Below are 12,237 nucleotides of genomic sequence, written 5' to 3' on the forward strand. Positions count from 1 at the left end.
TGCATACCCAGATACTGGATCCCATTCTACACGGTCCAGTGCAAGTTTGGTCCACTTCCTTCCCCTCCCCAGCCCGGACATATCCAAGGTCAGTTGTTTTAATCCCTTTTAGACCAGAATACACATCCGCATGTGTATTCCAGTGTTCTTTCTTTTAACTGTTGACTTTATCGTACCTGCCGTGGATGCCTTCTCCCGAGCATGTCCTTTATCTAAAACAAATCTATCTTTTTTCTTACACATTATTGTAGGCTTCCACAATCCTTTTGGCCCAGAAGAAGGCTGATAATTCTAAAGCCGAAACGTCACTGCAGCAGGCTTTTGCCTGCCTCCAGTCAAACATCAGGGATTTTTCAATTCCCGACGTAGACCAAGGATTGGCCATCACCCCACTAATGTGCAAGACTTCACTACAAAACAACAGAACTTGGCTTTCCTAACCAAATTACAAAAAGTCAGACTCTGTACTTTCCAAATAATGCCACACTTGAGATGTGTGCTCTTTTTCTCCTGACCGCAATGTCTTGTACACAGCTACCTAATGGCACTCACAAAACACAATGTACTTAACTTTCTGTGTGAATTTTCTGTTTGGTATAATTGTATTATATTCTGATGCCCTAAATACTGACTGCATTAGAGAGTACTCCAGCTCTGTCAGCAGACCACAGTAGTAGCACAATTGTGTATATATACGCTTTAAAAGTTTCTGGTTCAAACATTAAGAACCTATTATTGTTGCAGACAGGTTCATGTAAAGGAAATATCTTTCTAACTAAATACAAATGTTGGTTGCACTCTTGAATACAGAATCTATGCTTTGCTTTGAATGAGGACAATTCTAGTGTTCAACATTGTCTATTTTTCTTTGATCCATACACCATGGCAATATGTTGCACAATGAGTTATTTTTGCCTGAAGATGTTTATGTGATTTTCTTTTAGACTACATGTAAATAAACACATGTCCCCTGATTGAAAAGGGTGCACAACAATTGACATGATTTAATCTGTTTAGCTGTTTCCTAGAAAAATGCGAGTCCATGTTTAAGCTCTTGCAAGTTTGGAATAGGATGATTACTTCTAAACACCACTACAGTTCACTTTAAATAAAACATTCTAAAATCTGAGAATTGTCTAAATTTGATCGGTGGTAACCACCCCCTTGTTATACAGTTTTGTACTTAGCATAAGGTTCTGTCAGTACGGCTTCCCCCTTCTGTTACAACACCCCTTTGATGTAGCACCTGCTGTAATAGGGCCCAGTTCAATAAGCTTTCCTCTGAGCATTAACCTGCTCTATTTAGAGACTAGCTACTTGACCAACTGGGGAATTTTTTCCTTCTGACCCAGATTGTCCGGCACAACCCCGCCCACCCTCCCCACTAATTCAACCACGTTCACACAATGGACCATACCATGAGCTTCAGAGAGGACCAAATAAATGCAATAATACAGGGCCCATCGCTGTTTAACATGCAAGGGGCACTACAAATTACCACCTCCACAGCCTCAGGAGATGAACTTTTGAAACTAAAAAAGAAATGTTTTCGTACCGAGGTTCATGGCCATTTTCTTAGGGAATATCTAAAAGCCAACCTCGTTCCAATGGGCCTGACCGTACGCAATGAACCAGCTTTATTTCTTGAAGACCAGGAGTATATGCTAGGCTTTAGCCAAATCGCAACAAAATGTAGCAGAGACATGATGGTCTTAACCATCACGACGGCACAACAAATCCATCTTCGTATTCAACTAGACTTAGAAAAAGAAGAAAGGAAATTCCTAAATAACACCGCATTGGATAATGCCAAAGAATAATTGAAAGAAATTAACAAAATCATGGACCAATTTATGTCAGATACATTAGAGAAAAAACACAAAAAACTAGCTAAAGATATGAATGAGTTCAAACTGGAAAAGGTGTACCCATATCTAGCACCTGAATTCAAAGAAAATAAGGAAAAGGAGAGAGCTCAAAGCAATGCTGGTTTAGCAAGACAAAGAAAAAGATGGGTTACCTTCTCTGATACCTCTAGCTCCGGGTCAGGATCAGGAGATCCAAATCAGCAAACCAGACCTTATCCCCAACAGAGACCCCCATATTTCCAACACCAGCTGCCTTTTTTAGGCAGAGGGGGTCCCGGCAACATGTTCTGGGGCCCCCCACCAATGCAAATGTACCCACAGTGGCACCCACCACAAGGACGCCGCCGCAACCGACGACGCTAGCCAACATTGACACCTTGCCGATCTTTAGCCTCTCAGACCACAATCTTTCAGACGAAGAAACAGCCGTCCTTGGCAGAGGGCTTTCATATGTACCCACCAACCCCACCAATTGGTTCACATTGGAAAATGAGCTCCAAAGTTTCTTTTGGAAAATTCAAGACTCTGAGCCTCCCAGCATGGAAGAAAGTACAGGCCTGAAACCTAAATCCACTTTTTGTCCTAGTGACAATGAGACCAAACCAGCCCTCATAAGCTTGGAGAAATGCATCATACAGGAGATCAAAAAACTCCAGAAGAAACAAAAACCTCTCCGGCACAACCTCTCGAATGGAGAACAGCAAGCCCTCAGCAATTATCATCGAATAACAACATTGTCAGCAAGACAGCTGATAAAGGCAGCGGTATAGTAATACAAAGTTTGAGCCAATACAAGGTGATGGTCGCCATACTTCTTGAAGACGAAAATAACTACAGAAAACTAAGTCAAGACCCAACCCAGGCCATCCAACAAGAAATCTCTACCAGTACCAGCTACGCCCGAGAACAAAACTGGATCACACAGGATGAAGAAACGTTCCTTAACACCTCCGAGGGAAGAACCACGGCATTTTATGCACTTCCCAAGATTCACAAGGATGCCACCAACCCACCTGGCAGGCCCATCGTTTCAGGGTGCGGATCCATCCTAGAACCCCTGTGCAAATTCATACACTTCTTCCTTAAGCCCCTGTGCCAACTCACACCGACATACTTGAAAGACACTATGTCTACAATTAACATCTTTGAACATCTTCCCTTTGACAGTAGCCATGACACCCTTGGCACATTAGATATTAAAGCTCTCTATTCGAGCATTCCCCAGACAGCAGCCCTGGAGTGTATAAGACACCACCTCACTCACCATATGGAGCAAAGCAGAGTCCCTGTCAATTTCATTCTTGAGCTTTTGGAAATTGCTTTGACAAGAAACTTTTTCACCTTTGAAGAAACATTTTACTTACAGATCAGTGGCACCGCCATGGGAGCGGCATTCGCTCCGAGTCTTGCTATCATCTTCATGGCAGAATATGAAGCTTCTTTTGTGCTCAATCAACAGAACCCATTCTTTGATAAAATCCTCAATTGGTACAGATACATAGATGACATTCTGTTTGTCTGGAAAGGAACCATACCAGAACTCACTACGTTCCACACATGGCTGAACACTCAAGTAGCAGAAATTAAATTCACCTTGAACAACAGCCGTACAGCTATCAATTTCCTGGACTTAACAATCACCACAGACGACAACAGGCTTCAATGCACATTATACGGGAAAGAAACCGACCGCAACACACTGCTCCATTTCAACAGCAACCACCCACAAAGTCTGAGAACTAATTTACCATTCGGTCAATTTCTCAGAGTTCGCAGGAATTGTTCAGAAACGCAACAGTATCGCCAGCATGTATCACACCTTGAATGTAAACTCGTGGCACGAGGCTACCCTAAAAAACTGGTTAAAAACACTTGCAAAAGAGTCTTATGCATCCCCAGGGAGACATTGCTCCAACCCAAGGAACATGGCACACCAGAAGATCGTATCACCTGTGTGACCACTTTTGGACCAGACACTAACAGGATCAAACAAATCATTAAACAATTCTGGCCACTTGTTCATCAAAACCTCCCAGACGAACCAATACCCAGGATGGCACTTAAAATGTCGAAAAACCTCAGTGAATGGCTCACACATGCTCGTCTGCCCAAGAAATCTACCAGAACAGGATTGTGGGACCTCAGAACACCAACAGGCCACCACCCCTGCGGCAATTGCACAGTCTGCAAATATACAAGCAAAATCAAATCCTTCAAAATTGAAGGTAAGGACTGGACCCTCAGGCAATTCACCAATTGCAAAACTCCAAATGTGATATGAGTGCCCATGCGGGCTCCGGTATGTAGGCCAAACGACAAGACCAGTACACAAACGCATTGGGGAACATCGCTCCAAAATAAGATGCCGCTCTATCACAGCACCACTGGTCTCCCACTACGTGGAATTCAAACATACACAGGAACAGTTGAAATGGTGGGTCCTTGAAAAAATCCAGTACACCTCAAACATCAAAAATGCCCTCAATTATAAAGAGGCGTGGTGGATGTTCAAATTGCACACAATTGAACAGGGACTAAATGAAGCCTCTCCCTCCAAAAACTACCACTAGAATTGAAATCTCTGCCCCTTTTTGTGTGTTTTCTCAATCTTGTTCCCCTTTTTTCAGCAGGGTTAGACCTTACAAGATCATGTTCCTATAACATTTCCAACATAGGCACCTCCTCCACCCCCCACATTGGCACAGCCCAGCCTACCCCGCTTCAGCAACTCTAAACATCTACAGTACATGGTATAGTACTGACAACAGGCTTGTGCGCTCTACCACTCTGACAACCAGGCACAACACACACAGCTTCTCAATTTGTTTATCACCTTTATTACCCGTACTTCACGACCAGACTATCTGTCTGCGCTGCCACATCTCCAGCCAGGCAGTCATTGCGGCCAAGCACACCATAGTACCGACTCATGCCCCTGGATACATGCGCGAGTAGATCAGTGGCTCCACACTAGGGACACTACACACACTGTCCCTGAGTCATTCCACTAACTCCCAGCGCATTCGCCATAATGCTCGGCTCCCCGTTCCGAAGCGCACACTGCTCTTTAGCACATGCGCACATCAGTGCATTCACTGTTGAGCAAGCTTGCAGCCGAACGCACACCCGCGGATGGCAGCAGCGCTCGTGACAACCGTATCCGCGAATTCAACGCAGGTAAGCTGTAGATCCCAGCAGTTCTCTACCGGTCTGCGCACACATAATACCGGTAATCTGTTTTTGCCCCATGGCACCCTGCTCAAAGAAGCTCTCCCACTCTTTCCAGATGCACCTTGTAATGAAGGCACCTTTGGCGCCTGATCGGGCCTCATGACCGGTCTCCCAGCCATACGGACTTACCCCTGCTCCAGTCACACAACAACTCCCCTAAGGCTGGGCCGTTAATCAGAGGTATGCTATATCTTGTATACCTTTAGATACAAATGCTTATTCAACTTACACCAAAGTTAGGATACAGCGGCACCCTTGTATATTTCTCTCTCTCTTTTTGCTACCTCCTATGGTATGCTATCGCTGTAGCCCTGCCTACGGACACTACAGGGCACAACAGCCATTATCCTGTATGCCACAACAGGGCACTCTACATACCCAGATACTGGATCCCATTCTACACGGTCCAGTGCAGGTTTGGTCCACTTCCTTCCCCTCCCCAGCCCGGACATATCCAAGGTCAGTTGTTTTAATCCCTTTTAGACCAGAATACACATCCGCATGTGTATTCCAGTGTTCTTTCTTTTAACTGTTGACTTTATCGTACCTGCCGTGGATGCCTTCTCCCGAGCATGTCCTTTATCTAAAACAAATCTATCTTTTTTCTTACACATTATTGTAGGCTTCCACAATCCTTTTGGCCCAGAAGAAGGCTGATAATTCTAAAGACGAAACGTCACTGCAGCAGGCTTTTGCCTGCCTCCAGTCAAACATCAGGGATTTTTCATTTCCCGACTTAGACCAAGAATTGGCCATCACCCCACTAATGTGCAAGACTTCACTACAAAACAACAGAACTTGGCTTTCCTAACCAAATTGCAAAAAGTCAGACTCTGTACTTTCCAAATAATGCCACACTTGAGATGTGTGCTCTTTTTCTCCTGACCGCAATGTCTTGTACACAGCTACCTAATGGCACTCACAAAACACAATGGCCCTCATTACGACCCTGGCGGAAATCAACTGACATGACCGCCATAGCGTAAATAGCGTTTCCGCCACTGCACGATGGAGGAAAGTGCGGCTAATTCTGACCCATCGGGCACGAGCATTACGCCATGGCGGAAGTGCAAAGTCCGCGATGGCGGAAATGACCCCAAAACGCCCCTTACCGCCGTCGTACGTCGCCCTAGGTGCAATTCCGCCACCCATCTTACCGGTCACCGTAATGAGCGGTCAGCGCAAAATACGGTCACCGTAAATATACGGAAACGGAAGTAAAAACATGGGGCCGGAACTGGAAACAGCATGCCGTACACCTATAAAACCAGAATCCCAACACAACCATTAAAATCCGACCCTGAGACACATCCCAACCCGTTAGCCACCCCAGTTAAAAAAATAAATATGGGAAAAGTTGCTAAAAAAGCGTGCGACCGCAAGCGGCAGGTCCACTTCTCCCACGAGGAACTCGCCGTGCTCACAGAGACCCTCCAGGAGAACGCTGCCGTCGTCTTCTCCACGCAAATGACCAGGACGGCACTTGCGAACAAGAAGGCCATATGGGCGCTGGTGTCACAGCGGGTAAGTGCGGTGGGGACCGCACCCCGCAACCCACAGCAATGCAGAAAGCGATGGGACGACCTACGGATACGCGTCCGGAGCATACTCTCTGCCAACCGGAACATTGCCACAGCTACCGGGGGAGGATCGGAATCACCCATCAAGTTGACCCCCTGGGAAGAAATCTGTGCCTACACCATCGGAATGGAGAGCATAGAGGGAGTCGGAGGGATGGAGAAAGGAGTGCAGACATCAGAAGAATCAGGTAGGTGGCCCAAATAAAACTATGGCAAATCCCCAATTACCAACCATGTGAAGTACCATGTGTCCCCATAGTGCAATAGAAACACATGTTCAGGAGAACGACCACATACAATGCCATGACAGCGCCCCTTAAAAGTCAGATCAAACAACTAAATATTCAAAAAACCAAAAAACACACCCTACATGTGCAGCATGCACACCCTAACTGCAGACTGCAAAATAACTGCATCCCCAATGCACACAAAAATGAGACCACCTCCAAGGCCCTGACCCAAATCACCCCCAGGTACCACCCCAATGCATGTGATACAATTGCCATTACAATCACCACAGACCCATGAATAACGCTCGCCCTCCTTTACTCCACCACAGGGTCCGATTCCAACGACGAGCTTCAGGACACCCCTACCAGCACACCTGCAAAGAGGGCCAAGACCAACGGCCAAAGACCCTCCACCTCAGCTGCACGGATCAAGGCACGGCAGCTGCACAAATCGAGTGGCAGCACACTGGAGGGGACATCAACAGGCACCCCAGCAGCCAGCATGTCCACAACAGCAGCACCACAGGTCCCCCCAATGGATGCCACAGAAGGCACTGCTTCTGGTGGCAGCAGCACCATAGGTGAAACTGCTTTCATGCCAGCATGCTCCGACACAGAAAACGGTGCTGTAGATGTAGGATCCATCCATGACCTGTCCCAATCCCCCTGTATGTTTCATCCCGTACACCATGAGGACACCACGCAGGGGCACCCACAAGACGACGACTGGCCAACCCCAACAAGGCCTGTTGCAAGGCAACATGAGGCGTCCAGCCCCTCTGTGACACCACCGCAAATGGGCATGGCCCAGCAGAGGCAACAGTCCCTCGAGCAGATGATAGTGCAACAGCAGCAAATGGCCACGCTCCTCAAGGAGCATGCTGATGAATGTGGGGGTTCTAAGGCAGCCATTGAAACATCTACCGAGACACTTAGGGCAGAAATCGAGCGAAGTACAGAGACACTAAGGGCACAAATGGAGAGAAGTACCGAGAGCCTGAGGGGTGAACTGCATGCGACGTCCAAAGACGTATGTGGTGAACTTGCCGCTGTGCGCCGTGTGCTCACTGAGCTCTCACAAACCCTTAGGGACATGCATGGACGTGAGCAGGCAGAGACATCATCCGTTGCAAGTTCCGTCCAGGGCAGCCCCCAACGTAGATCTGGGAGGACCCGGCGCTCCACAGGCAGGGGTGCCCCTGATACCCGGAGAGGGGGCTTGCAATAGCGTCTGCCCACTGACAATGAGCGTCATTGGACACTGGTGTTCGGGGGGGAGGTAGGAGGGTGGAGGGGGTGTGTTGGGCTTCTTTGGGTGGCGGGTCGATTGGGTGTGTAATGTCTTCTCACATCTGCAATACAAATCTCCATATTCATCCTATGAGATGTGTGGACATTGATCTCTGTGTACGAGGCCTATCCTGGCGTACAGTCCATATTGTGCATGTCCCAGACACACACAGTGCCACAAGTCCCGTGTCCATGTAACAGCCACCAGGCGTGAGTGCTAGAAGCATGCATCTATGAGATTCTGCCGTAATTCACGGGCCTCCTGTGCCTCGCGGACCCCTTGAGGTGCTGCCACATCCCCACCCTCATCATGACCATCTTCAGGTGCTAGCAGTTCTGCGTCGGGGGGCATGGCCACATTCCTACGTACGCACATGTTGTGTAGCATGACACATGCCATGACCATCTTTGCCACCCTCTCATGGCGGTACAGGAGTGCCCCGCCAGACCTGCTGAGGCAGCGGAAACGAGCCTTCAGTAGGCCGAATGCCTGTTCTATGACCACACGGGTACGTGAGTGGGCATGGTTGTAGTCCTCCTCATGCTGGTCCTGTGGGTTCCGGATTGGTGTAAGGAGCCATTTCTTCAGTGGATACCCGCAATCACCTGTATGTGGACAAGAAAGGATGTTTGTGGAATGTCATTGCTACGTACGCACCCCCCCCCCTTCCTGCCAGGTCATTCACGCATCACCTACCCCACATACTCATGCATTAAATGAGACTCACCGAGTAGCCAGGATCGGCGCCCTGCGTGTCGCTCCATGTAGCGTGGTATTCTAGAGTTCCGCAAGACCATAGAATCATGTGTTGATCCCGGAAATCGGGCAGAACAATGTGTAAAGATCCTGTTGGAGTCACACACCATTTGCACATTGATAGATGATATTGTTTCCGGTTGCGGTACTGGGCCTCCATGGTATGTGGGACAACCAATTCCACATGGGTGCAGTCGATGGCACCAATGCAACCCGGTATGCCGCCAAGTGCATGGAATCCCACTTTTGTGTTTGTTAGCTCCTGCTCCGAGCTGGGTAAAGTGATGTAGTCGTCTGAGTGCTTCAGGAGGGCATCAAGCACTTGGAATAGTGTCCGTGAGAATAGTGGCTGTGAAATGCCATGCAACTGTCCGACTGTGTGCTGGTAGGTGCCTGTGGCCAGGAAGTGGAGTACAGACACCACCTTCAGTAGGGGTGGGATGGCGGTTGGGCTATCTATCATGCTGACAAGGTCAGCGTGTGTCATGTCGACAATGGCGGTTATGGTGTCCCGGTCCAAACGGTAGAGGGTGTGGATCTGCTCAGCTGTGAGGTTGAACGGATTAGCTCGGAGGCGTGGGATTGCGGGCTGCCTGCGTGGTGGTAGTGGCTGTGCTGGTGGGGCTTGCTGGCCATGCCTTGCCCTCCTCCTCCTCCTCCTGCGTCTCCTCTGTGCGGCCGGTTGTTGCAGTCGTTGGCGTTCGTCTTCCTCTTGAAGTTGGAGTACTTGCAGTGCAATCAGGTCCCCCAGGCCCAACATCGCTAGTCCTGCCGGTAGCATTCTGGAGTGGGTGTGGTTGTGGGAGGGGTTTGGGTATGCAATTTATGTGTTTTCAGGCTGTATAGCCTTCACCTGTGGTGATTCATTCCACCTGTGTCAGCTGCAATGCCTTTCGTGCGAGCACGTCCCGCACACGACGCTGCAATTCGACGCATGGCATCTTGCATTTGCAATCATGTTCTTAATCCCGATGGCTGGGGAATATTGGTTTATATGTTAATTCTGCTATGGTCCCATTGTTGCACATACTATATTTGCATTCGCGAGCAGACTTGTGAAGGGTCAGTGGAATGTAGTGCTCGATCAACGGTGGACCCTCATGCAGCACTGTACCGACGTCCTCCGACGGCGGGGAGTCCCATCAGTGATTGAGGCCAGTTACCATTTTCACACACAGCCGCACTGCATACATGTATTTGTGAATACAAGCGTTCACAGATGCCTTTTCAACGTGATGTTGCAAATGAGGAATTCGAAGGACAGCGCTTTCGGTTTTCAACTAGCGGCGTGGAGACGCCCACAGGTCTGACTGGAAATGTAACGTTCTATTGTTGAATGTCCTTGGGACAGGGCCCATGACGGGAATGCAATGATTGATATGGTCTGAATGGGATGCGCCATGGCGTAGTGGACGATAAGGCAGGACGTTCCCAAATACATGTGACTTCACTACACAAGGAATCCGGGCAGGAGCACAGTGGATTTTGAAGGCTGCATTACGCACAGACTCTATGGAAATTTCGAATGTTATGTGAGTGAATATTCAGGCGTTTTCATTACGGGATGAGGGAATGATGAATGGATGCATGGAAAGATGATTTAATTGGGAGTCTGCCATGTACATGCCTATTTGGAATCTGTCCCCTTCCCCTGCGCTATGTGATGCAAGCCTGCCATAGTGGGACCATCGTCTGTCTGCTCTTGTTGAACCCTCCCTGTCTCGACGCGCCTTCAATCACTTGTGTCTGTGCACGTTGATGATCCCATCTGATGGATCCTGTTCTGACAGGCGCATGCACACAGACACTCGTTTGAAATAGTGTGTTCACCTCGATTTGTGTCGTAATGATTTGCAAGTGATTTTTGGGTGCAATTGATCCTTATGAGTGGGCTAGCATGTATATGGTTGTAGGTTTGGTGTGTTGAATGAAGTGAGTAATGCATATGGAGTTCGGATGCCCATACTATCATTTTTTTCCTTTGGGTGACAGGTATCTCCTCCCCTTCTGCCGCTGCCATCTGTACGCCACTCCTGCAGATGGCTTCTACAGTCGACACCTGCAGCTTCGAGTTAATCAGTGGAGCACCATTACGATCTTATGGGACGATCGCCAATGGCCCACATGCCCTTACGCAGTACTAGTGGCTAGGTGCAGCATACCTAGCTTCCAGCTGGACTAGTGCCTACTTCATGGGACGGCCCTGCGGTCATAGGCGCTTCCATGTTGCCTTTTTGGACGTTGATGTAGCCCCTGTGTGCCATGAAGGTACAGGGCGTCACACATGGGGAAGCTGGTCATTTATTGCGGATGCAGCCCACAGTAATGCTGATCATTTGTGATTTTATGTTCTAATGGCTGTATGGGCTTGGTGATTTTGATGTGCATAAAATTTATATTCAGATATTTACCGTGTAGCGTTATTCTTTGCTAGTAATGTGGCATATTCCGATTTGTGGCGCGATGTATTGTGAGGTGTTCTGCATTGGGTTCCGGCTTCTGGGTACAGTTGTGTGGTACGTCCTTATGCTGATGGTTGGTTTGACTACTGGCATGTGTACAGGGCTGGTGCAGTCTCCCTCAGGTTACTGCTTTGGATGTTGATTTGCACTGGTGGCAAGCGATGGGGGACTGTAGTTGTTTTGTGTCATGGAATTTTCTGTTCGTTTTGGTGTACTTGCACCTTCAGATGCCTGTGCTGCATCAGTACGGCAATGGTGTGTTGCCAATTGTGGATGGCCACTCACAGGGCACTTGGGGCCCCTGCATGCATTTGTTCGTTGGCATGCATGGGTGACTTGTACATTTCGCTGGTTGCATGGTGTGACTGCATTGCGCCTACGAGGAGTTGTGCAATGTGGCCAGGGAGTGGAGTACAGGCATTCAGTAGGGCCATTACGGTTGGTTCGCGATGCCGTAGTTCTCGCCATGGCGGAATGGTACTTTCCGCCATGCTTGATGGCGTTAGGTGAATGTCCGCTGGGGTCAGCATTCGCGTACCGTTGCGCCATGGCGGATATTGCGGTTTTGCAGGGCGCGCGTGCGCGTACTTGGTGCAGTTAGCGTTGGCGTTCGCTACGGTGTCGCTAATGGCATCGTACTTTACGGTGACGGGTCATGATCGCAACGGGCGGTATTCGATGGCGGTATTACATTTCCGCCATCGTTTTTCGTATTCCGCCAGGGTCGTAATGAGGGCCAATGTACTTAACTTTCTGTGTGAATTTTCTGTTTGGTATAATTGTATTATATTCTGATGCCATAAATACTGACTGCATTAG

This window comes from Ambystoma mexicanum, chromosome 8 (assembly GCF_040938575.1).
Source record: "Ambystoma mexicanum isolate Mex_15411 chromosome 8, UKY_AmexF1_1, whole genome shotgun sequence".
Taxonomy (NCBI): domain Eukaryota; kingdom Metazoa; phylum Chordata; class Amphibia; order Caudata; family Ambystomatidae; genus Ambystoma; species Ambystoma mexicanum.